The sequence below is a fragment of the Petromyzon marinus genome, chromosome 17 (genome assembly GCF_048934315.1).
Source record: "Petromyzon marinus isolate PM22_M1 ecotype Great Lakes invasive population chromosome 17, UKy_Petmar_22M1.pri1.0, whole genome shotgun sequence".
Lineage (NCBI taxonomy): Eukaryota > Metazoa > Chordata > Hyperoartia > Petromyzontiformes > Petromyzontidae > Petromyzon > Petromyzon marinus.
Genome location: NC_133683.1, coordinates 1,165,391 through 1,192,176, shown reverse-complemented (window position 1 = coordinate 1,192,176; position 26,786 = coordinate 1,165,391). Strand labels below are relative to the sequence as shown.

The window sequence follows — 26,786 nt, the reverse complement described above, 5'->3', positions numbered from 1 at the left end:
GGAGCAAGCCACGAACCAGTATATAAGTCGGACCTCTCAAGGGTCCGGCTCAGGCATTTCCAAGCCGAAGGCTGAAGACCTGGGCTGAAGTTAGGACCCTGGACCCCAAGCTCCGTCGTCCTTCCAAGGGTCGGAGCTCAGTGAGGCCAGTGGTCAGGACCCGAAGTCCCTGGCACGGTCGGGTCAGCATAGCCTCCCCTAGGGCCCCCAGCCAGAGGACGGGGAATTAACTGGTTCCCAGTGTTAGGGCCCGTGTAGTCCGGAGGCCATACCTCCCCAGGTATCGGGTGAAGGGGCCGCTACCCCTTTGTGTTAGGGACCCTGTAAAATAGAGTGTTAATAAATATCGTGTTGCCTCGCAAGATGTTCTCCGCCGATTATTTACCCACTTCATATGTGCTCCAGTTCACTGGCTAGGTGGCGCTGGTCGGAGATGCAGCGGATTATTTTTTCCACCTGAGGACGACCGCTTGTGTTGCGATAGAAACATCGTTATATGTTATTTTTTCTTTTATTTTTCTACCTACGTGACTTTACCGAAAGAACCAAAGAGTATGGATTTCTGCAGTCACAAAAGCTTCAAATTATCACCCAAATAAGATTTTGTATATGAACAACAATGACTATCTCCATTTTACAAATGTTACCCACCAGAGATCCTTTTTGTATATACACAACAGCAAACGAATTATGGCACCATACGTTCAGTCCCTATTCATGACACACTTGACTCCCAATCCTCATGTAAGATTGCAATATAATTTCTGCATGAGGGCCCGTCAAAAAGTGTTGAGAATGGACACTTTTTCCAAAAAACTACGTTAAATAGTCTTAATTGAAAGTCCAGTATAGTACTATTCGTGGCACTCATAAGTGAACTTCATTATTTCTCATGTTAATTATTACAATATTAACTATTTACCCAGGAAAGCCTCATTGAGTCTAAAGACTGATTTTTTTTCAGAAGTTTCTCATTGCAATGAGATATTTGGCAATTACATTAATGAGCGTTTGGCTCTGTGTGAGTTGAACCCAGAGAGACCCCCACCTTGCACATGGGGAAACAGCACAACTCTGCACAGATTCTACCCACACTCGATAAATAATTAAAACCGATCTTGATTTGAAGCTTTTGTGACTGCAGGAATCCATACTCTTTGGTTCTTTCGGTAAAGTCACGTAGGTAGAAATAAAACAAAATAAATCACGACGTTTCGATAGCAACACAAGCCATCGTCTTCAGGTGAAAATCGCGACAGCCGCGATGTCTGCTGTGAGCAGCACGATGTCTGCTGCCTTGTGAAGAGAAGCTGTTACCAGCAAGTCCCACATCCACAATTGGAATTTTTATTTACAGACAGTCCTCGACTTACGAGCGCCCAAATTACAAACAGTCGCACTTCAGAACCAACTGCCATGAAATATTAATTATTTTATATGAGGTCGTCCATAAATGACGTCACGCGATTTTGGACGATTTTTGACCCCCCCCCCTCGTCACACGGCGTCACAAAAAGTCAGACCCCCACGTCAAATATGACGTCACAAAGCTCTGCCCCCCCCCCCCAAACCATATTTACATTTTGAAAATTAAACATGCTTCAAATCGCTGTAAACTATTGTCATTGTAGCGCGTATTTAATGTGGTGCTGCACTCAGTTGTTGTCGGAGAAAACATTAAAAAGTCTATTTACCTAAGTAGAACGTGTTGTCTATATTTATTTAAAGTTGCGCATTTGATGTGACGTCACATTTCTCAAACCCACCCCCCCCGTCACAAATGTCTGACTCCCCCTCCCCAGGTGCGTGACGTCATTTATGGACGGCCCCCATCGCCTTAAAACGCGAACTCGCGCTTGCAAACTGAAACCGCGGAACTTTTTTTGTTCAGCAGCGCGATCCTCCGCGAGATGTAATGAGTCGGCCTCGTGCTGTGAGTGAGTGTGAGTGAGACAGCATCGTCCCCCACTCCTCCTGATGTCGAGGGTAAATGGGCGAGGTTTAGGCCTGTGACTCATGCAGCTGCAATGGCTGCTTTGTGTACGCGGTCCAGACCTCCCCAGAGACCCTGGCTGACAGAGGAGGTGTTCAGGATGGTTGAGAAAAAGCGACAGGCCCACTCTAATCGTCTACAGCATTCCACGTCAGAGAATGAGGAGGCTTACCGCAGCCTTCGCTCGGAGGTTCGGAGAGCCATGAGGCGCTGCAAGGATGGGTGGTGGTCGCGGGTTGCTGAGGAGATGGAGTCTGCCTCAGTGGCCCGCGATCACAAATCCCTATTTAACTCCATTAAAAAAGTAACCTACAGCGCCACACCTATTACCATTGTAGGGGTAATCGTCACTCACCACTCTGTGGGCTGGTAGCTTCCCCTTATCGTCAATAGGGGGCGGAAGCGCTATCACGCCAGGGCTAATGTCCATGGCCCAAAAAGGGGCCAAGACAATAAATATCGTTTTGCCTCATCAGAAGTTTATTCGTCAATTTATACCCACTACACCATCATTAGGGGAACGAAGGGTGATACAATCTCCGACCCCCAGCGACAGGTTTGCAGATTTGCTGAGCATTTTTGTGAGGTCCTGGGGGAGGGGGAATCGCTCAGCCTGGAAAACATCATGGGACGAAGTGCGGATGACCCTGCTGAGGATGCGGTGCCTCAAATATTGGAGGAGGAAGTCACCCTCTGTGAGTGGCTGGCTGAGGTGCCATCCGTTGAGGAAGTACTGAGGGCGATCCAGAGTCCGAGAACAGGAAAGGCACCGAGCAGAGATGATCTCCAAAGCGAAATGCTGAGGGAGGGTGGCGTTTGTGCGTAGACTGCCCTACATGACATCATAACAACAGTCTGGGCCACTGGACGGGTTCTGCAGGATTGGAAGGATGCCCTGGTGGTCCCGCTCTTTAAGAAGGGGGACCGCACAGACTGTAACAACTACAGGGCATCTCACTCCTCAGTGTGCCGGGAAAGGTCCTGGCAAGGATTATTCAACATCGCCTTGCTAGGTACGCTAAGGAGAGGCTTGCGGAGCCCCAATGCGGTTTCAAGAAAGGGCGGTCCTGCAAAAATGTCATATTTTCTGTCCGTCTGCTACAGCAGAGGTGGAGGGAATTCCAACTAGACCTACATCTCTGCTTTATTGACCTGGTTAAGGCCTATGATACCATCAGTAGGCCTGGGCTCTGGGTTGTTCTTCGTGCTTTCAGAGTCCCTGACGCTCTGCTCACACTCATTAAGGACCTTCATGATGGTGAGCAGACCCGAGTAAAACTACATAGCCGGGAGTCAGAGTCATTCCCTGCGACAGGGATGTCCTCTGGCTCCAACATTATTTAACATTTATTTCGACCACATAGTTCGTGAAGCCTTCAGTAGCTGTACCAGAGGAATTTACGTCTGGTACAGATACAATGGGAGGCTGATCGATGCCCAGGTGCAGTCAAGGGATGTCTCCCTATTGGTCAACCACATTATGTATGCCGACGACCTGGTAATTGCTGCTCATTCAGAGGAGGAGTTGGAGGCGCTGCTGCTGAAACTGGAGTGTGCCACTAAGAGGTGGGGCCTTACCATCAGCCCCACCAAAACGAAGCACCTGCCTGGGTATTTTGTGCCATCGGGCACTCTACCCCCACAACTCCCAATCGGTGATGGGGCAGTTGGGGAGAGTGGAGAGTTTTCCATACCTGGGCAGTGTGCTCATGATCGGCTCCGGTTTAACAGCAGAGGTCTCACTCCGAATTAGTCGAGCAGCATTATCTTTTCATCGGTTGTGTAACGTTGTGTGGAAGCTACCTGGTCTGTCGCTCCGCATGAAGCTTCGGTTCTTTTCGGCCACAGTCATTCCCTCCCTTCTCTACGCTTGCAAAACGTGGACCCCCCTAATGCAGCATCTTCACCGGTTAGAAACATTTAGGCTGGCCTGCCTACGATCAATCCTGGGTTTAACCAGGCTGGATTGTGTGAGGAGCTCACAAATCCTCGAAAGATCTGGACAAAGTCCCATCGGTGAGCTCCTCCAGCAGGCAAGGCTGCGTTGGCTGGGCCATGTAGCCCGCATGCCCAATCACTGCATGCCCAAACAGCTTTTGTTCGGCCGGATCGAGGGAGCTAAACGGACGTGGCACGGACTAGAGAAGAGATGGAGTGATGTGGTACAGGAGGATGTGGAGCTGAGTGGACTTGCCAATGACTGGTACCAGCGGTGTCAAGATCGGCCTCTGTGGAGGAGGCTCGTGAAGGACTCTACTGGGCAGTTGGAGGCAGTCGCCCTCCAACAACAACGGAGGGCGGAGGAGCGACGCTCAGATAAACGAGCGGAGCGTCGGGTGGCTAAAGCTCAGCAAGTTGGCACATTAGGGGGCACAGGTGGTGCATCAGCCAGTAATCTCAGTCATCTCAGTCAGTCGACCAGTGGCACCTGGGTCTGCCCCGTAACCTCCTGCCAGCCGGCGATCGACACTTCACGTAGCCTCAAGGTGCACATAGCCTGGCACAAGCGTCGTGGTGACGTCACCGCCACTTAGTGGCGAATGGCGGTTGTTGTTTTGAGACAGTAAGAGAGTGTGAGGTCGACTCAGCCTCAGATGAGTACCTGGTGCGGTGTGTCGTAAACATCGCTACTGGGGGAGACAAAGGCCGCCGTGGAGGAGAATCCTAAAATAATAAAAGCTTTTATTATAATAAAAGCTTTGATTATAATATTATGATATTATAATAAAAGCTATACTAAAAGCTTTTTAAATTAAAAAAAATAATAATGAAAGCTTTAATTATTAAGAATTTATTATTTATTTTTTCAATTGGCAGAATCTACACGCCATATTCGTGGTTCTTCAGGTAAAGTCACGTAGATTTGAAAATAAAAATAATTAAATTTAATTTAAAAATATAAATTATAATATTTAAACTAATAAAAGCTTTTTTTATTTTCAATTTATTATTTATTATTTTCAATTTATTATTTTAATTTTATTAACAGGTCCCTGCAGGGTGGGCTGGTAGGACAAGTCTCTGCGCTGTCTATTGCTGATTTTACACCCAACAGCACGAGATTTCACTTCGTTAAAGTATTGAAAGGGGACGGACGGACGGACACATTAATCTATTGCAGGCTGGTACACTCAGTTTACAACTTCGTTCCTACCAGTATTTCACTTCGTTAAAGTATTGAAAGGGGACGGACGGACGGACACATTAATCTATTGCAGGCTGGTACACTCAGTTTACAACTTCGTTCCTACCAGTATTATGACTTTACCGAAGGAAGCAATAATCTGGCGTGTAGATGCTGCCATCTGCTGGCCACCATTGTTGGGTGTAGATTGTGACTTAAAACTTTCGTGACTTCAGGAATTCATATTCTTGGTTCTTTCGGTAAAGTCACGTCCATAGAAAATAAAAAAAAATATCAAATCAAATAAAAATATGAAATTTTAAATAATAAAAGCAAAAAACCCACATTCATATTCTTGGTTCTTTCGGTAAAGTCACGGAGATAAAAAAATAAAATTTTAAATTATCAGTTGAATAAAAGCTTTTAATATTATTTAAGCTTTTATTATATTCAATTTATCATTTTAATTTTTTAATTGGCAGAATCTACACGCCACGTTGGTGGCCGGCACGTGGCAACATCTACACGCCGAATTCTTGTTTTTTTCGTTAAAGTCACGTAGATTTTAAAATAAAAATAATATAACTTAATTTAAAAATACAAATAATAAATTGAAAATAATAAAAGCTTTCATAATTTTCATTTTTAAAATTGTATTATTATTTTCTAACTACGTGACTTTACCGAAAGAACCAAGAATCTGGCGTGTAGAAGCTGCCATCTGGTGGCCACCAACGTTGGCAGGTGGCAGCATCTACACGCCAGATTCTTGGTTCTTTGGGTAAAATATAAATAATAAAGAAAAGTTTAAAAAAATCATGATTTAGTATTTTTTCATTTAATTCTATTATTTTCATTTTCAAATCTACGTTACTTTACCGAAAGAACCAAGAATATGGCGTGTAGATTCTGCCAATTTAAAAAAATTGCAAATTAAAATAATAAATTGAAAATAATAAAAGCTTTCATTATTTTCCATTTATCTTTTGTATTTTTTATTTATTTTTATTATTTTTATTTTCAACCTACATGGCTTTACCGAAAAAAACTAGAATATGAATCTGGATTTTGATTACTATTTTCAATCTATTTTAATTTTTAAATTGGCAGCATCTACACGCCATATTCTTGGTTCTATCGGTAAAGTCACGTCGATAGAAAATAAAAAAAGAATCAAATAAAATCAAATAAAAAGTGTGAAATGGAAAATAATAAAAGCAAAAAAAACCCACATTCATATTCTTGGTTCTTTCGGTAAAGTCACAGAGATAAAAAAAATGAAACAAAATTTTGATTTTAAAATAATAAATTGAAAATAATAATAAAAGCTTTCATTATTTTCCATTTTTTTTGTATTTTTAAATTGGCAGAATCTACACGCTATATTCTTAGTTCTTTGGGTAAAGTCACGTAGATACAAAATATAAATAATAAAAGAAAAGTAAAAATTTAAATAATATTTAAAAAAATACTTATTTTATTTTATTGTTTCCTTTCTACGTGACTTTACTGAAAGAACCAATAATATGAATCCCTGCAGTCACGAAAGCTTTAAATCAAAATATAATAATAACAATTCATGATTTTCATTTAATTATTTTCTTTTTATTTTCAAATCTACGTGACTTTACCGAAAGAACCAAGAATATGGCGTGTAGATTATGCCAATTAAAAAAATTACAAATAAAAGTAATTTTATTATTTACGATTTATTTTTTCTTTAATTTAATTCATTATTTTTAAATCTACGTGACTTTACCGAAAGAACCAAGAATATGAATCTGGATTTTTGCTTATTAATTTCAATTTATTATTTAAATTTTTCAATTTGCATAATCTACACGCCACGTTAGTGGCCAGCAGATGGCAGCATCTACACGCCATAATCTTTGTTCATCTTCTTTGGTTCTTTCAGTAAAGTCACGTAGCATGAGAATAAATAATAAATTAAAAAAATAAAATAACACAATAAAATTCTCACAACGTTTCGGCCACAACACAAGCGGCCTTCATCAGGTGAAGGGACGAGACTGTCTGGAGGACAGCGCTGGAGCGAACAAAGCCAAGCTCAATTCGAGACCTTTAAGCTGTGTGAGAAAAACAAAGCGCCTTGACAAAGGAATTAGAATTGAATTTAGCATTGAAATGGCTGAGTGATTAGCTTGTGACTGGTCACAGAAATGGCTATGTTAAAGTCAAAGCATACACATTCACAGAGGCACCTAGTAAAAATCAAACAGGAAAATTTAGCATTGAAATAACTGAGTGATTAGCTTGTGACTGGTCACAGAAATGGCTATGTTAAAGTCAAAGCATACACATTCACAGAGGCACCTAGTAAAAATCAAACAGGAAAATTTAGCATTGAAATAACTGAGTGATTAGCTTGTGACTGGTCACAGAAATGGCTATGTTAAAGTCAAAGCCTACACATCTGAGCTATTAATAGTAACTGGGTCAGTGTCTACTTCAAATATTGTTCAGGCTCAGGAGACTTCCAAAGTTATTCGTGATGTTATACATTTGGTTCGTTTTGAGCATAATCGCGACCTTATATAATTATTACGTGATACACACGCTGAATATACGCACACAAACATCATGTACACGTGTGTCGTGTCCTCTATTGTCCACATAGACGGCTTGTGCTGACGAGAGAACGATCTTAACGTACAATGTCGTGACATGTATCAGCCCTTTGTCGATCCAGCGTTTTGATAGAGGCCTCCCCCACACCATGTCGTTCGTGGGAGTTGTTTAACCATACTTCACCATGCCGGTCAATGCGGGTTTGGTGAAGTGAGGAGGCCCAGAAACTTGTATATGCAGATACGAGTTTGCCTGTGCTTGCATCTGCAGAATTACATTCTCACACATCTTCAAGTGTAGTTTAATACTTCTAAAAATGCATTTATTCTTGAGGATTCCATAAAGTACTGTGGTAAAAAGAAAACAACTTGATTTGAATAAATTTCGATTTACAGCTTTCGTGACTGCAGGGATTCATCTTCTTGGTTCTTTCGGTAAAGTCACGTAGAAGGGAAATAATAAAATAATAAAAATAAAACATAATAAAATAAAATTCTCACGACGTGTCGGCCACAACACAAGCAGCCGTCCTCAGGTGAAGAAACAGAACTGTCGGAAAGACAGCGCTCCAATGAACACTGCTAAGCTTGGCAGCGTATTTTAAGCTGGGTGGGAGGAGCAGAGCGCCTTGCCAAAAGAGTTTACATATCAACAGAAGAATTTAGCATTGAAGTAGCTGTGTTAATGTGATAGATTAGCAGGATGGTAAAGTCAGAAATTAGCATGTAACTGGGATATTAGCATGATGTTAATGTGAGGAATTAGCATGTAACTTGTCACGGAAGTAGCTATGTTAAAGTCAGAGTTTATATATCAACAGAGGCATTTAGTATATTGACGCTAAAGAACTGCAACTACCCAACTTTCATACAATAAACCGATGTGAAAGAACTAAATATAAACTACATCAATATAATCAATGTACTCAATATATTCTCCACTAAGGTGAGCTACTAACAATAAGTAATTATACATTACACTTCTATGTCGCAAAAAATATTATAATATGCCTCCAAATAATATTTGTATTATAAACTGCCATAGACAGACACCAACATTGAATTATACACTGCGTTACTATACACTACCTTAGATTATAATAATATTAGACTTGTAATATTACACTATGTATTATTTACCAACCCTACTATACCACACTGCTGTATATTGACTATACAATTACGATACTATATAATACCAAATAAATAATATTAAACATTACACTGAGTACTTTGTTGAACAGGGAATGCTTTGAGCTTGTGGGTTGAATCCATCTGTGTGGAGTTGTGTTATTTCTCCATATGCAAGGTGGGGTCTCTCTGGGTTCCACTCACACAAACATCTCAATGCAATGGGACCTTTCTGAAAATGCAGTACTTCGACTCAATGAAGCTTTCCTGGGTAACTAGTTGACATTGTAATATTAGCATGAGAGATAATGACGTTCACTTATAAGTGCCATTAATAGTACTATACTGTACTTTTAATGAAGACTATTTTACGTAGTTTTTTGTAAAAAAGTGTCCATTCTCAAAACTTTTTGAGGTGTCCGTCTGAAGTTCGTCACGCGGACGTCTCGAACGGCTGACTCCCCTCCTGCGTGGACCGCGATGATTTTTGAAGAAGACTGTCTTGCTACCTGAATCCCCCTCCCTTTATCCCACCTACAACAAAGGAATTTCGCCGTTTCGCTCTCTTGGCCTCCCGTCCAATCAGGGGCTCGGATTTTCCCGCCCTTTCGATACCGGGATCCCAGCTCGGGTGATGTCGCCGCAGTGATCTCTCCGACGTCCGCTCTCTGTTCTCCCGCTACCAGTCCACTGACCCGTGCTTGTGCGTGTGTGGTTCCACTCGCAGTGGCACGATGGCCCTTGCCGTGACCATGCAACTTTAATATTAGGTCATGGCGCCGCAGTGCATGTCAGCTACAGGGGGAAGATCGCCCAATTTCCTGGCCGCAGGAAACCATGAAGTTCGATCCCATTAGGGACTTCTGGAAAAAAACCTATCGGCCGGGTGACCTCCCCTCCCGGCTCTACGTGGGGCGTGTGTGCTTTCGTGCAGGGGGGGGGGGGGGTGGCGAGGGTGCACCGCGTCGGCGTCGGCATCCCCCGGTGGCGGCTTCACGGTGGTGGGCACGGCCTCGGCAGAGCGGCTCTGCTGCGGCGGCCTCACGACTGTGCAGTGGGCAAAACGCGGACGTCTGAGAAGGCACCGGCCCCGGGAGAGTGGCGGGAAATCCGAGGCATCGGTGACGGCGTCGCGGTGGTAGGCACGACTCCGCTGGAGCGGCTCCGCTGCGGCGGCACCACACCCTGCTGACTCAGACTGATTCGGGTAATAGTGGCTCGCAGACACGCCGGGAATAAATCGTTAGTGATCGATAACAGCCTCGTGTGGTTTCTACGAGTGTGGGGAAAGTGCATGGTGGTGTGTTTGCGCTCGCCGGAACGCGTGTGGTCGGCGCGCGGTGTCACGGTAGAAGAAACGCCGCGCCCGAAGGACTCGGCGAGTGAGCGCTTCGTCCTGTGACCCCGGACTCCAGCCCTGCTGCGTGTGGGCTATCACCAATCCCAAATATCCGCCCCTCCAGCCCTTTAAATAAACTCCAATACAACCCCCCAATCGGCTACGCGTGTACGAGTGACGTCCCTGCCCTCTGACCCCCGACCCCCCCGTCCCGCGCGTGCGATTGGTGTGTCGCTCTAAAAAAATCCCCGCCCCGCAGCCCTTTAAACAATCTCCATTGCCCGCCCTCGGCGGCAATGCGTGTGCGAAGGACGTCATTCGCTCTGACCCCTGACCCCCCGTTCAGCTCGTGTGAGTGGTGCGCGGAGTTGTGTGAGCAGAGACGTCGCGTTTGAGTGGCTGAGAAGCGACGGATTGATTCCAGGCAGCCACGTGCTAGCCCCGAGCTATGCCCCACAAACAGGACCTGCGGACCCGAGGGGCTGCGGCGTGAGGAGAGGAGCCGGAGAGCGGCAGCCCTCTCCCCGCGAGCGAGGAGTCGAGTAGCGGCTGCTCTCACTCGACCGAGGAGTCCGGAGCCTGCAGCCCTCTCGAGATCAGCCCTCCCCCGGGGGGGGAGCCGGGGGCCATCGTCCCCCACAACTGACAACCTGTGTACCAACTGGCCGAGCGAGAGTTTGTGTGTATTTGAGCGTAATCGTGCCAGTGTTTAGCTGTACCAGGGAGTTTTATGCAGCAGAGTGTTTCGGTGTAGCAGGGTGTCCGGATTGTGCCGGCACACTATCCTTCTATCCGTAATGTCGTAGGGTGAGCTCCATTAAACGTTAACTCGGACCCCAACCTGTCAAAGCGCCTAATCTCGGAACGTGGTTCTCAACCTCTTACCTCACCCATGCTACGTACCTATGAGACGTCCTGCTTTTACAAATGTTGATGAACTGGAGGGCAAAGGTCTGGAGGACCCCACATGGAGTCTGGTTTCTCACACCCGAGCCTCCTGTGACATTTCTGGAGGCTTCTCTGGGATTTTTGTCCCATTTATTGAGTGCGGATTTGGCTTACTTCTGGCTTCATCCCAAGACGTCATCCAGTTGGGAAATACCCGAAGGTTGTGGGAGTCGCCCCGTGCTTCAGTTTATTTCCAACCCTCGCAATGGCTGGTTGCTCACCAGCCGGAAGTCTTTTGTTGCATACACCACGACCGAGGTGTTGAGAGCAGCCATCTCGTGGCTGGTCGGCAATGGAGATGGTATTATCGATTAGGGGAGCGTGAGTCTGTGGCGTTGGTGGTGCTGCTGTCACGGAGGCGACACGAGTTTAGGAAATTCAGTTTTGTGGGTTTCCTGTAGGGAGCACTGAAAGATCCTCTCTTCCTCTTTCTCCACCCTTTGTCTGTTGTCTCCATGTCCCCGTTCAACTCTTTCTATGCCGCTTTCCTTGAATGTGCAGCCGCCTTTACGACCTCCCCTCTCCCCTTCTCTCCACCTCCAACCCATCTCCGTCGTAATCTCCTCCCCTTTGTTCAGGCTCTTCCCTTTCTTCCTCAGTCTATGTATGGGGTTATTGTTTATCGGGCTATTATACAAAAAATGGAGCTTATTTTAGCCTTTGAATAGGATTTTCTGTTTTCTTTCGGTAGCGTGTTGCGCACATAGGGAAGATCGAGCCATGCCACCGGTTCCCATGATCAAAATCTTTCTCAACTTGTCTCCCTCGGTAGGAATGCCTTTTCTTCTCCAGCAGGCAATTGTCTTCTCTCTCTCACCTCCGTTATTTCTTCTGATGCGCTTTCTTAATCTCGCTTGCTGTGTGTATCGACTCTATCATTCAACAAGGGCAAATTTAAAAATTTGCTTTTTTTTCCTCCACTGCTTTACCACTATACCTCCTGAGTGGGTACTCGGAGTTTCATCTAATGTACTATTTGATGAGTCGCTTCCACACAGCAGAAAGGCGGTAGCTATCCGAACTGTAAATTTTTCTTTCAATTTCGAAAGATTCTCGAATTATTCTTGGCCAGCAGTAGCTAGTTTTGCACAGAACTTCAACATTAAAATCAACTGAGTGTCCTTGTTGGCACGTGTGCTCTGTTACTGTTGAACACGGGTGCCAACAAATAATACATTATTTAAATGCATGCCTATAAAGGGCAGCATACTTCAATAGGGATTACCATTGGTACGGCTATTTTAATACACAATAGACAGGAAGGACAAGATCAAAGGGCTCTCATAATGCACATGCATAATGTACGTTGACTCGGTAATCTCCCCCCCCCCCCCCCCCACTTTGCGCGAGAGTGCCACAAATCTGGCTGTCGCCTGATGAAGCTAGTTGTAATTACTGGCAAAACGTCGTACTCCGATTGTAAATGTTGTGGCTTGGCTCTCCAAAGTACCAGTGACGAATTGGCTTGTTCTGTTTCCGTGACAACCCTTACTAGTTGGCTGTGTCGAGTGGTGGCGGGTTTTAACGACACGTTTAAATATGTACGCGATCTAACCCAAAAAACACCTCTATGGATGATATTGGGCCCGAAAGCCTACGTGTTAAACCAAAATTAAAAATATATACAAAATAACAATAATTTCTAGTTTTCCTCATTCACATCGTGATTCGTATGAAAAGACATGAGATGATTGAGACATGTTAAATCATAAACTATTTATTAATATATATATATACAGATAGTCCTCGACAGCAATGTCCTTGTCCACGTGCAAACAGAGTTAGGATAGCAGCCTCCTTTAAAAGTCAGAGTAGATTTATACGCTGTAGAAGACAGTTGATGAATCCTCGCTGCTTGATTCCTCCTCGGATCCCTTCAGCAGTGAATCATCACCAGTCTTCTCTGCCTGCTCATTCTCCATGTGGCACCGCTGGGGTGGGTGCGATACGCCAGGAGACTCCTTATGCAGCGAGCAGCGAAGCAGGCCCATCTCTGCCTGCTCATCCTCAACGTGGAATTGAGGCGATGGCGGTGAGCTGGGGGCATCGGTGAGGAGGGTGTTACGGAAACGGCCCAGCTCTGCCTGCTGCAGAATCGTCTGTACGACGAAGCGCTCGCGGCGCATGCAGGCGCGCACATGGGATGGCGTGTCCGGGATGATGTATGCAATGCAGGCCTTCGTGAGTAACACCACGTGCTGCACACGTCCACACACAGGTAAAGGATTTTCAGTTTCAGGATATGCATGTAAAGGGTGCTTACTAAATATAATATGGCAGCATCTCAAAGTGCTTTACATCTCAGGTCAACTATTCCGGGGACCTGCAGCCTAGGCATATTATATTGTTACGTCGTTTTTCCCAAATTAAATTAAGTCATTTGAGTAATTTTTGAACATTTGGCAAATTATACCGAGGCACTTTTTTTTAATTACTTAATGGGTTTTTTTACGTTCACTATGCAGCAGGCAACATTTATGATGTGCAGTTAATGCACCCACCGTATTCACCTGGGCAGCCGCAAATTACCGCAACAATCAGCAAACACACTCGGCCATGTCACCACTACAAAGATTCCCTGTGTAGCCTTTCACAGACTGAGACAAGTGCATCTATGAAGGGTGGCACAGTGCCTGTGGGGGTGGTGTGCACCTTTATCTCGCCAGTGATGATTTTCACACACTTCATCAAGTACTCATTTTAAGACAGAATCAACTTAAGGGAAGCTCAACACTGGTTCTAATATTTTCCACTGTTGTTGGCTGTGGCCAGAAATAGTACTCCGGTTACACAGGATTGGTAGCGCAGTTCACAAACAACAACGCAGCCGCTCCCCTTCCCACCCACACGCACACATGCTAATGTGTGACAAATTGCATCAACAACATGAATCGTCTGCTGCATGATGAAAGTGAGTATTGTATTACCACTATTATTTGTGATCTCAGAAATACTGTGCAATTGTGAGGTGTAATAGCATTACTGACATTATCTGTAATGACCCATTGACAATGATCACGGTTTGCTCTGCTGACCTTAACAACTGCTCACAGATGAGTCTATACGATGGTGCAGTAGTGTAAGGCTTTGCACACTAGACTTGCAATCCAGAGGTCACGGGTGTGAATTGATCTTTGGTCGTGGGAGTGTAAACAATGGTGAAAGTTTTTTTTACATTCCACTGCCTCTATCCACCTAGCAGTGTAAATGGAATACATCCAGTCAATTGGTCGGCTGAGTTTGGTGCTGTCCAGTGTGGGAACTCCCACATCTTCCCAAGACGTCTGACAAGTGTGGAAGAGCAGTTAAAATACATCTTAAGGGTCTCTCTTGAGCCCACTATAGCAGGAGCCCTTTTGCCATCAGTGACATGAGCAAGTAATTGGAGGGCTGTACCTTTATCTTTCAATGGGTTTATGAATGTGTGTGTGTGCATGTTGATGTGTACCTGCATGGCAATGACAAAGGCCAGCTTTGCCGTCAGTACTTGCCAGTACTGCTTGGTGACGGAGTAGGCTTGGGGATGATCCGGTGGGTAGCGATAACCAGGATACCTACACATGTACAATCACAAGCACGCATGGACTATATTGAGCAAAGTGCCTCGAAAGTAGAGTTGGCGCTAAATTGAACAAGTATGGTTGTGCACAAACGGTATATGCATTCACAGCCCGTTAAAAAATCCGCTTCTGAAAGAGGGCCTTCCCACAACGTGCAGCTTGTGGGGGCTCTTTTGACCATGGTTCACGCTGGTCCGTGCCAGGTTGGTGAAGGCAGGGAGTACAGATAATGGGAGAGCAATATAGCACAACTGTTAATTTTGCTGAACTACCCACTGCTGACAACCTAGCTCCGCAGTCGCCTACTGCACCTGCATTGTGCATGGTGATCATCAATCTAAGCACGAACAAGGCTCAAGCCTGCTTGACTTCCGGAATCTAAGATTAGCTGTATTCGTGGTGATTTGGTCATAGTCAAGGAAGGTTATATTAAATATCGATCAATATGGTTATATTGATTATAGTTGTGTATGTCAGCAATTCAAAAACGTTAGAGAAAAGGGTTGGTAGATCACATCAATTTCTTAACTAACTGTGCTGTGAGGTGACCAGAAGATGGCTGTAGAGCAAGTGGTTTCATGTCTGTGTGGACCTTTAAGCTTCATTTCATTATCATGGGTTATCCAGCACCTCTTATTGCATCCCACATGCATAAAACCAACTTAAACTGGAATCCCAATGCGCAGTCTTCCTGCAAAGGGATCTTGAGACTCAATTAAGCAGTCGTGGATTGATAGATAAATAAATAACATTACTCTTTAGCAAGGTAAGAATGAGCTAGAATTTATATCAATCTATTATTATACTTCTCTGAGTGGGACTTTGGTTGTGAAGCCATCCCACCCGTACCCACTGCTCCCCCCCTCCAATTCCCCCCCCACCCCCTTTACTGTCCCCACCCACCATGCACACTCCTCCCCCAACCCTACCACAACCCCTTACTACCCAACTAAGCCAAACCCTGTGTCCAGGGTAAGGGGCAGGGCCTAAACAGAGGTGGGGCCTAGGGGAAGTGTGGGTCTTAAAAGGAAAGTCACAGAGTGAAAAGAGGAAGAGAACGAGCCTAATCAGGAAGGGGCAGAGCCAGGAGGACGCCACACCCAGAAGGATGTCGCATCTACCTGGACAACACACCCAGAGATCAGTGCATCACATTCGCAGGGACGGCACCCCCGATAGCTGGGCATGACACTGAATAGCACAAACCTGCAGGTTGTGTGGATTGCCGGATCAAACCAGGCTGGCAGGATGTTGGGATAATTTTGCTCCTTGAAGTCGCTGATCTTGAAAATTGAAAGGCTGTCCTCCGTGTACCCATGCATTGTAGGCGAACCTGTTCCATACTCTGCTGAGTATCCATAATAATACACCAGGCGTGGGATGATGTCCGTTGTGAACGCCAAGATGCATGACTGTGGAATAAGCATACGGAGGCACAGCGATAGCAGTCACTTAGCATGCAATGATTTTACCAAGGCTTCTGAACATCTCACCTTGACAATTACATTCATTTTCACAAATACAATTTGGGGGGTTGCTGCCAGAGTGTAATGGTTAGCATATAAGGACTTGCAATCTGGCAGTCGTCAGTTCAGTCTCCTGACACAACAGTTGAAGCAATGGATCATTTTCTTAAATCTCCCCCACCTCTGTCCAATTCGCAATATAAATGGGTTCATCACTGTTTTAGCACAGGTAATTCCACATCTTACAACATGTCTGGTCATCATGGAAGAGTAGGCCAAATACCGTGTAGAGGGGTTCTCGAGAGCTACCTTTAGTTGAGGCCCTTCTGCCAGCAGTGACATGAGCAAGCAATTGCAAGGCTTTACTTTTTGCGATTTTGGGAGAGAGTGGATAGGAGCGGTGGTGCAGTGATTCGTGCACTGCACTTTGAATTCAGCACACATGCAATTGACTTCCAGCTACGACTAACATCAGTGACGAGTGATACCCGAACCGCTCCTAGTCCCCCACTACACCTCTTCTCAAACCTGCCATGACCAGAATGGTGAAGTATGGTAAAAAGAACCCACACGGCTAACATGACATGTTATGTCACTCATAAGATGGGATATTGAGCGAGAAAGCGAGCGGACAATCTGGCGACTTACATTGGTGATTACGGAGAGGGTGGCAACGATACTCAGAATGTCGGCCCAGGCTCCAATTCCTCTTGCTCGCGAAACCACAGGCCTCCTCATCTTTGTTACGAGCTTCCACGCGTCGACCCGCACTTCAATGATGTTGTTGAGCAGTGCGAGCAATGGCGCAAGTGGAAATGATGCCACAAAGAGAGTGACAAACCCGAATTGGATAACTGGGGTATATTTTGAGAATGGGTAGGGGGGCAAGGATAGAATAATGAGTGAAACAGGATATAGACATAGACTCTTAATGCTGTTATGCTGTGATTACTTTAAGCAAATAAAACATGTTTTCAATGCATTGAATGTGTTTTAGTCAAAGGAGACCCCAAAATATGATCACATTTTCGTATAATTTGTTCACAAAATTATCGTGTCCATTACATTGGCCACTGAGATGCGACCAGCCACTACCATCTTTAATGCTCAGCTCTGGTTCACCTGGGTTTCTTTTGCAGCATTTTCCACCACTAGGTGGCTATAATGACAAGATCACACCCTGTATTGAGGACTCCATTAACCGTACCACACATTTTTAGGCATATGCACTGTGATTGAAATGCCAACAAATCACAGCAGTTAACCACAGTGGACATGATGCACCAGAGTTTTAAATATATATTATGGGGAGAAACGTCAACCCAAGCTGACCAATGTAGCTGCATTGGTTAGCAGACAAGAGGAGTAAATATGTGCTCCTATTGTTTCTAAAACTTAACTCCGTACATATGCACATACGCGCATGCTCAAAGACAATTGTGTTACAGTATATCCATAGATTGGTGCCTATGGCCAAATCACCCAGTATGCGTCAGATTTAATCAGATCCCAGAAGTTAAGGAGAGCTGAGCCTGGAAATTGGTTGGATGGGTGACCATGCAACAGTTGTTGTGGGGTTGTGAGCAGCAGAGGACAGTGCAGCAAATTACATTGTTGTATTGTACATCTAAGCTCTTACATCTGTGCTCCCTGCCTTCAACAACCCGAAGTGTGGGTAATTTCCCTCCCACAACAATGTCCGACAGATACACAGGGGCCGTACACACGTGCCTATATAGTCAAATGATACCCAATTGTGTGTGTTTTTTTATAATAAAGTAAAACGCGTTGACTCCGTAGTGTGATCCTCTGAGCTCATTGTACCCATCTCGAGGTATTCATCAAAGAGTCCAAGTGGGCTCTGGGGCTGTAGGTCCATGTCTTGCTCCCAGCGCGTGTAGACAGCCTCAGGCCTTAGCTTGGCCCGACGCTGGGCCCACCAATTGCTGAACCATCTGGGGAATTGTGGAGGGAGGTACGCATGTGCAGACACAGAGACACCCTTACACACGTGCATATCCATTTGTTCATCAACACTAGGTTTGCTATTTCATAGCTTTCCACTGCGTTTTCAGGTTGTATCATTTGAATATCCCAAGCACGTGGAGCGAAACGTCAAGACATGCCAAACAATATGCGGTATGACACAAAACATGTCAGAGAGCTGTACAAAACAACTGCTAAAACCTAAGTAGTAGCTGTTTTTCATTTAGCCCGTTGTCAATCCACTACACTCTTTCAGTCATGGGAGTTGCTTGTCTAATATTATGAAACTATGTACGAAGCGTCTGATCGGAATATCGCATGATACTAATGAGGTGAACTTTGTCCACTTGACTGGTGTTCACTGCTTAACCAGTGCACACTGATAACAAGCTGTCGACACGACTTTTCGCTGAATGCGTTTTCACACAACACATTTTCATTGTAACATGGTTCTTATATTTGGGAAAACTTTTCACACAACGTGGAACGTGTCCATTATAATGTGGAATGCACACTGTTAAAACGCCGAACGCGGCCATTATAATGCTTTCCTGAGCAGTCGACGATGAACGACTGTCTTGAGTTGCGCGGCTGAGCAGTTTGATAAAGGATGCCGAATGATACAGTAACACGGCAGCCTAGCCTGAGTTATTTATCCCACCATGGGATGACTGCAGGTTGAATGTACTGTGAAAATGTGATTAACTCAGTAATTCCTTGCTTTGCGCGTTTTTACTTCACGCGGAAATTTTCAGGAACGCATCTACCGCGTTACACGAGGAAACGCCGTAATCAGACTTCACAGCTATCATGTGTTCATGCGATACTTACGGGATGATGACCTCCTGAAAATTGCCAACCATCTGCTTCACTACCATGATCACAGTGAGTTGAGAAGTCAGTTCAAAGAGACAGCCGTTTGGGGGACACTGGAGGGGGGATGAGGTGGAGAATAGATTCAGGTTAAACACTGAAGATATGAAATATTGGGTAATACATATATGGATACCACACATCATTTCTAATGATCCTCTCACATTCTTCTCTTCAGTCAATTGCACACTGCAAAACTGACGGCTCCATATGTTAGAGGGGACAGTGATTAAGAATATCAATATTCTCCAGATTATAAGAAACACTTTCCCCCTCCCCCTCATGTATTTTAAATAAAGAAAATGGTGGCGCATCTGATAATGTTTTGTTTGTTGTCCTTCCCCCACACATCCGATGCAGGCTGTGTACGGTGCAAAATAAGTTCAACACACAACATGCATACTGCAGTTGGTGTTTAGTATCAGGTGAGTTTAATTGCAGAGCATCGTCTAGTAAATATAATAATCGTAAAACATGAAATTAAGTTGGTAGAAAACACAGAGGCACTTAAATAATAAGCTGTATTCTTTATCCTTTATGTGTATTGTTTTTGAGAGGATATCAATCAATGAATCGCCCTCGTGACGATTTCCTACAAATCTGCAGCAGGAGAAGTAGGCACCTTAATATAACACCAAATGTACTCATAATAATCATCTCATGTGTCAACAAGTCTGCCTTCAAACAGAAACATGAGCAACAGGTGCACATTTTGGGCAATGGACTTTCTTCCGAGCATAGAGTGACTGCAAATACTCAGGGTGACTCTGAATGGCAATTATGTAAATGTTAAACTACGTGTCATTAACACTGTCTTAATGACATTGATTTAACGTGTGCACAACGCAATGCTGCTTAATTCCTTACTCCAGAATTCGTTCTTGATATCATATTACGGGGCCGTTCTCTAACACAACGTGCTCCACTGCGCCACAGTGAGTCATAGGTAGTGGCTAAACATATCCTTGAGGGGGGCTGAAATACTGTACATTTTTAAGGATGATCAAATATATAATTTTAAATAAATGGCGTTTGATAAATACGGTATATAATTGAAAATGTCCAATGAGAGACCACAAGGGTACTACTTGCAAAATATGTGATAAACTAACACCCTCAAGTTAACTGGGTTACTAATTGCATCAGTCTAACACGTGTTCTGCTCGTGGTGACCTCGTGCTCTCTCAAGTCTGGTTTCGAAAACTGTTTTACTCCGGAGACTGTGTTAATGCTAGAGCTGGTGACCAGGTGTGAAGACAATGAGGCCTTTTAGAGTTCCAAAAGAAAGAGTCCTTATTTCGACATTTCACCAACAGCACGGTGTGAAGACAATTGTTGGGAAAAATATCAACTGCAAAAGTAAAACATAAAAATGTTGTACAAACAGCATAGAAAAGACAGGGCCAACCCCTCAGATCTACACACCTCCTCGATTCTCCATTTTCCAAAGTAAGTGTAGCTTCCGGGGAAGCCGATGAATTTCCCTTTGAAAAATGCAATGTAGAAAGACGCCGAGTAGAAGTTGACGAACTGAAATAAGAATTTCTTGAACGTCAGCCGATACTCATATTCTCCTTGCGTCTTGGGCATCTCTGTGGGTGTGATACAAAGGCACACAGATATCAAACAGGGCAATCAGTTTTGATGTTACTTACATAGTTTCTGGCACACAGGCTACGAAAAGCCACTGATAATGATGCCGCATTGAGGAATAGCAACATTTCACAATGTGACGTGCTTTGATATCCATTAAAATGAATTTGAAGATCAAAAGTGAATTTCAAAGATGTTGCTGGGGAATGAGTGACAGTGGACAAGTTGTTTACCAGGTGTTGTTCACCACATTCACCCTGTGGAGTGTCCTTCAGTCTCCATTTGCAATTAAGCCATTTACACTGTCCGTATGATGTCTGAAAGCCAGTGCACTTGATTTTCAAATATCTTTAAGGTGTATTAAATTTCGATTTAAAGCTTTCGTGACTGCAAGGATTCATTTTCTTTGGTTCTTTCGGTAAAGTCACGTAGAATGAGAATAAAATAATAAATTGATAAAATAAAATAACACAATAATATTCTCACGACGCTTCGGCCACAACACAAGCGGCCTTCATCAGGTGAAGGGACGAGACTGTCTGGAGGACAGCGCTAATTATCATGGGTCACCTTTCAGAGGGGGTGCAGGCTTCAGTAGCGGGCAACATGACCAACACAAGCAGAGAGCTGTTTGCTGGCTAGAAGGTAGCAATGCAGCAGTGAGGGTCAGCCCACAATTACATTCAGTGATTAAATGGATCGAGAGGTGAAATCAGAGCGCTAAGTTGGCACCATTGAGATCCTGGGTTTAAATCCAGGCAGCGGCCTCTGGTAACATGTGTTCTCAAGTGCAGTAAATTAATGGCTTTAGGACGATTACTAATCGTCCTGAAGCCATTTGGTTCATCACTTAATTTGGTGAAATTTTAGTTGTGAGAATGAGCAATTTGACTGTTACGAGATTAACATTATATTCCGTAGCAGTGTGGATTGAAAAGTGCTTCCCTCTAATGTGTGAACCAGAGTTCACTTGAATGAAGGGTCTCAGAGGTAGCTCACTTCTAGGGCCATTTCATGACATTAAGGGTTGCACTGGTCTACAAGAGATCCCATTGGATACTTCATCTCAAGACACGATTCTAATAGCCCAATCGGAATGAAACTGGAGGAAAAATTTAACAGAGTTCTGACAAAAACAGGCAGTAGTTGAACAAGTGACTGGATGATGCACTGATGCTGCTATTCATGGCCCCATGGTGCAAGGTTAAAATCATGATGACATTTTTACAGCGACATTATTTACCATGCACAACATTTATCCAAGCTTCAAATTTACATGTGTTCTCTTGTGGCGTATAATAAAATAAACATATGCAAACCGTGATGGTGATGACACCTACCCAGATCAGTGAGGACGAGGGCCAGCTTGTCGTAACCTTTGTTGAGTAGTAATATGATTACGATGTTGAGGATGGAGGCCGTGATGGTGGTAACCATATCAGGTGTGAGTAGGGCACCGATCACCTTGATCTTGGTCACATGATTGGGGATACTCGAGGAGAGTATGCCAAAGATGGACAGGCGGTAAACAACCACACCCAAAATTGCAGCAAGAATCAGGAGGATCTGCCAGTAACACAATAAACACACAGGTGGGTGAGATTGACAGTCTTGTAGCTCTTTTCCACTATATAACCAAGCCGTGAGTTAGCTGTGCCGAGCTAGCCTGGTGTGGCTCAGGAGGTGCCAGTTCGTTTGTCTACAGCAGAACCAAATGACTGGCAAAACGTCGTACTCAGATTGTAGATATTGTGAATTTGCTATACTAGTAACGAATTGGCATGTTCTGTTTACGTGAACAACTTTACTAATTGGCTTTGTCGGGTGGTGGTGGGTTTAATGACACATATTTACTCGATCTAATCCAAAAAAAATATTATGGATGATATTGGTCGCGAAAAGCCTACATGTTAAACAAAACCTGAGCTGTTTCGCTAACATCACACACAATGAACGTGTAATGGTAACGTCACTTGGTCAATTGTAGAAAATGATGCAAGGTTATGAAAGGAATTACTATCCCTGGCCCTGCTTGACCTCGAGCCACGTTCAGATGTGAAGTTGAGACCAAAAGCAACAGGGCCAAGGTGAGGCCAAGGCGGCAGCTTTTTAGGCCACAATCAGTGTCAAGGTCACTCAAGGTTGGGTGCGCTAGTATGAGGCCAGTGTCAAGGTCGGTACCTCTAGTAAAACTCCTCGGACTGAGGCCACACACTCAAGGCCAAGGAGCTGAGGAAATCTTTTCCATCTGGCCTTAAGGCCGAGGACTAGTCTCGAGAAACCCAAATCGAGGTTGACAGGAGCAGGTGGATAACATGATACGGCTCATGATGTATTCATTGCCTTGGGCCACCTGTAGATATTTCAGGTGATTGGATTGACAAAGGGCTGTAAGTTATATAATTATGCATGTATCTATACCCCCACTTGTAATCACTCAATGGATCACACAGGAGGAACAACATAGTTTGAGAGCGATTCTGACTGGTGGAGCAGAGTGTGGAGGTTAGGATTGGGTCAAGTAAAATATATATATGTGTATAACCCGTATATGAATCCACTGCTGGATGATGGCCTTCCCAACCCTGCGCAGATTGTCAGGGTTATTTTCCCATACTTCACCATGCACACCAGTACAGGTTGGTAAAGGATGGAAGCATGAGAATGCAGTTCTCTGTTGGCCACAAGGTAGCTCTGCAGCAGCCTACAGTCCATTTTGTGCATGATGGTTACCCATTCGTGCAGTACCCAGGCTCAAAACCTGCTTCGCCTCCAAGATGAGGCACATAGCAGGTGACTTGGCCATAGCTCACTGGATCAGGAGAAGGGGTTCAATGTTGCTGTTGAGTTGGCGGACTCACCCAGAACAACACCATGATCCCGGAGAGGCAGTATCGGAACCTCAGTATCCTCTTAGGCATATGAGGCTCCTCCTTCTGCACTCACAATGCACAGACACAGACGGAAAAGCATTTGTATATAGATTAGTCTGTCGGAGTGACCAATGTTAGTGTGAGCCGTTAAGGTTGACTGATTAACTATTATTTGTTTTCCCCACTACTAGTTAAGCATGCGATGATATAAAGGAATGGATTTGATGGTCCTGATGTCTGAGAGTTGAGCTGGCAGCGCTGAGATTTCTTGGTTTTAATCCAGGCAGCTGCCTCCAATAAAACCAAGTAGTAAGCCGATCAGCCTGGTCACCAATATTACATTTGTTTCTTTTCTTAATTTGGACAAATTTCACCTTTCAGAATTAAAAAAAGATGAGTTTGACCATCATGAACATTTCTTTGTAGCAGGGCTGATGCGAAAGGGCCACCCTCTAGTGTGTGTTCACTTGAAGGGATCTTATAAGTAATTATGTAACATCTGCTTCAGCAAACCATTCCATAACATAGAGTTCCAAATGGACATTGTTTCATAACGATGCCGATAGGACAATCGGGATAATATTGGGAGGAAAACACAATTGACCAAAGGCCAACAAATATGTTAGAAGAAAAACTAGGAAAACAGTGAACAGTTACACATGCAACATTACAAAACAGAGGTGTGTGTGTGTGCAATGAGGTAGTCGCCGTGGTGACGGCAGAAAGCATTACCATGGTGATGATGTTACATTTCGTGGTCGTGCAGCGAGCCAGGTACTCGGGCCGGATGGGGTCTCCCTCCTGCGCCGCTGCCGTCAGGTCCCAGCGGTACGCGAGCGATGCCTGGCGACGCTTCCAAAATTCCAGGAACACCGTGGCTGTTGCGACACACCACACGGGGAGGATTTACTTAGGAAAGTAATTTCACTATCGATTGCTCAAGGGTTCAAAGGTTATCTAATGTAGTCTGTTAAATGTAATGTTCAAAGTAACTTCATTAGTACTTTTTTTTCTTTCATAAATACCTTTATTGGCTTTTTTTGGTACATTGCCACAATTTTATCCCACTTGCACTGAGTGGCATGGCATGAGATTGAGTTTTCCTTTGGATCTATAACAGAGCAGTGCTGCTCTTCGTGTTACAAAACGTTACACAAAAGTGAATGTCACAGAGCTACCTCTGTGATCTCTGGTCCACACAGTAGGGGTAGCTCTTTCCCAAATGCTTTGCCACGGAGATGAGCGTTTGTTACGTGATAGTCAAGCTAACATTTTTATTCTCAGAGCTGGAATGTAGCCTAATTAAGTACAGAACCAACTTTAACATTATGGATTTTTTGTATTTGTTGTGCAGATATCGGTGACTGAGTTGAGACCATCATCTTGCTATAATTGAGAAACTGGTTTAATCGCAGGTGGCCACTTTCATTTCAACACAGAATCTCAGCGGCGGCAACGCAGCACTCTGAACTCTGAGCCACCTGGCCACTTTGCATTTTTCATGGAATCGCCTTGGGGTACCGCATTCGTTGCTTGTTGCAGAGGTTCGTGGTTCAAATTATGTGGCTGCCCTGATTAATATTGCCCGTGTATTAATTACACAAAAATACACACCATCTGCTTCACAGTGGACATTAAAGATTATCGGTTATCATTCGTAAGAGTAGGACAATGTGTGCAAGTCATGGTCCAAATTTGCCCTCATTGAGCAGTGGGTTCATAATAGGACTGTCAGGATCACTGCATACGAACATTGCAAGACATGATGGTACTGTATATGGTTGTACGTATGTATGTTGAACTTCTTTAACACTGTATGTGGCCAAATGTGCTCATCATCATTGCAAACATGTTGATACTTGTCACTGTGTCTGGACAATGTGTGCCAATGCTTAGCATCACTTACCCCAAAGTCCCATGAAAACTGCGAAGAATATGGTGACCGGATTTTCATACATGTGTGAAGTCTGCAACGGCACAATCAGAGGTGTTAGTCACAATTAAACCTTAAATCTTAGCATCCACGTCTTTTCAATATCAACAGCAGGAAAGTAATGATGCATCGATTGATTTTTAAGTTAAAATAGATTAATCACTCATGAAACATCCATTAAATTGTGGAGATGACAATGCTCTACAATGTCTGATATTATAGCGCTATTCATGTATCAAACAAATCTGTATAAATGTGACAGAAAGAGCAAAATAAGCAATGGGCAGTTCCATGATTGTGGACATACATTTCTGACACTTTAAAGTGAATAATCATTATTTCGTTATGACATGTCAACTAATTAGCACTGAAATTCAGATTTCAAAATACTTTGTCCACTTGTATTGATCGTGGAGAAATACTCATGAAATACATCGTGTCGGATTTACTCAGACAAAGTAACTTTTGCACTCCCGCTGGGATGTGACGATGCATTCATTTTCATGTATTTGTCTAACCATCGACTTAGTCCATTAAAATGCCCTATTTGCTAAAACTATAACTAACTACCTTAAAAATGATCACACGTGTATTATTAGTATAAAAAAATTTAACACCCACACGAATGGCAGCATAGTGTTTAGCATGATGTGCTGCAATCTAGTGATAATGGTTAATGTTAATGATACAATCTCAGCAACGTGAGTTGGCTTTGTGATAATGATGCACAGCACCAAAAACCAATAAGTATCCTTATTTAGAGGGAACATCGATGGTGTATTTGTGTGATACCTTCGCAGTCTCGCAGGTATCATTTAGCCTCCAAAAGGTGCATTTTTGGTCACACTGGGGACACATGACCAGGGATCCTCCGATGGTGTTGTTGCATATTTCTCCACTGCACACATAGACACGCACGAACATAAACACACTAATGGGCATAGTACACTTGGATGAGAAATATAATTTGCCTAAAGGTCATGCCACCTTTGAATGTGTCATACCCTCCCTTTAAACAAAGTCAGACTAAATTATGGGTTCCAACATCAAGCATTTTCCAAAGTAAAATGTATTTGCTGATTTCGATTTAAAGCTTTCGTGACTGCAATGATTCATCTTCTTTGGTTCTTTCGGTAAAGTCACGTAGAATGAGAATAAAATAATAAATTGATAAAATAAAATAACACAATAATATTCTCACGACGTTTCGGCCACAACACAAGCGGCCTTCATCAGGTGAAGGGACGAGACTGTCTGGTAGGACAGCGCTGGAGTGAAAGAGCCACGTTCAGATCACGGCCTTTAAGCTGTGTGAGAGGAACAAAGCGCCTTGACAAAGGAATTAGCATATAATTTAGCATTGAAATGGCTGAATGATT

The 26,786-nt window shown here is 44.0% G+C and overlaps 1 long non-coding RNA gene across 1 annotated transcript; it reads right to left on the bottom strand.

Moving 5' to 3' along the window:
* Nucleotides 1-17,975: 17,975 nt before the first annotated feature.
* On the bottom strand, nucleotides 17,976-20,544 carry LOC142924792 (uncharacterized). The gene is made up of 3 exons (XR_012941864.1): nucleotides 20,434-20,544; nucleotides 18,967-19,064; nucleotides 17,976-18,104 (listed from the first exon to the last, which is right to left on the bottom strand). It is a non-coding gene; the product is annotated as an uncharacterized LOC142924792 (long non-coding RNA).
* Nucleotides 20,545-26,786: the final 6,242 nt, after the last annotated feature.